Source organism: Tupaia chinensis, unplaced genomic scaffold (assembly GCF_000334495.1).
Source record: "Tupaia chinensis unplaced genomic scaffold, TupChi_1.0 Scaffold138060_1, whole genome shotgun sequence".
NCBI lineage: Eukaryota > Metazoa > Chordata > Mammalia > Scandentia > Tupaiidae > Tupaia > Tupaia belangeri.
This window is the reverse complement of record NW_006197961.1, coordinates 686,337-687,255: the sequence shown is the minus strand read 5'-3', so window position 1 is coordinate 687,255 and position 919 is coordinate 686,337.

The following is a 919-nucleotide window of genomic DNA, read 5'->3' as shown; positions in this document are numbered from 1 at the left end:
CGTCCGGGGGAAGGGGCGCGCGCGGCCTGGCGGGGGGGCCCCTTCCCTCCGCTCTCAGCTCTGACCCTGTTCAGCCAACCGAACCGAAAAATCATTGCACTTTGACCGCGCGTCACGCCCGGCCCCCCGGCCCCCCACCCCGGGCCTTACTCCCCACGCCCCTCCGCCCTGGGATCCTCCCCGGGCTGCCCGCAGCAGAGGGGGCGCTTCGCTCAGCTTTCTCCCAGAGCCGCAGCCGGCGGGGAGGGCCCCCTCCGTCCCCTCGTCCCTCCCTCCCTCCACCTGCTCGGGCCGCAGCCTCGCAGACGAGATTCCCAATAAATAAAGCCCAGCCCCCTGCGTGGTGCAGCGTCGGACTAACTGACTTTCGGAGGGCCCTGACCTGTGCTTTGCGGTTTCAGAGTTACGGAAGAGGGAGAGAAAGAGGCACGAGGACTCGAGAAGGCGGGCCCGGGACGGGGACGGGGACGGGGGGAGGGAGTAAGGCACAGAAGGACGAGCCAGAGGGGCCGAGTCACGCCCTGGAGGGGGGCTGGGCGTGCTCCTGCTCCCCTCCCTCCAGGGGGCTTCCGAAGACCCTCTGGACGGGCCTCCCACCGTCCCCTGGGGGGGAGCGACTTCCTGCGGTGTGTTACCAATTGTTCCCAAGTTGCTCGAATGGAGGAGTTCCCAATCGCTACAGCAAAAGACCCAAACAATGAATGCCCACCCTAAATGAAGAGTAAAGACATTACAGTTGAAATCCAGAGAGAGGTGGCGCGGGGGAGGGGCGGGAGGGGAACAGGAAGCTCCAAAACACTTTCGAGAAGGACGACACCCAACACCCTCCGAAGGGCCTGACGGTCGGCGCGCAGGACGCCTACCTAAGCGCAGGTGGCGGCTCCGGCGGCGGGAGACGGCCGGGGGGGCCGCCCGCTGC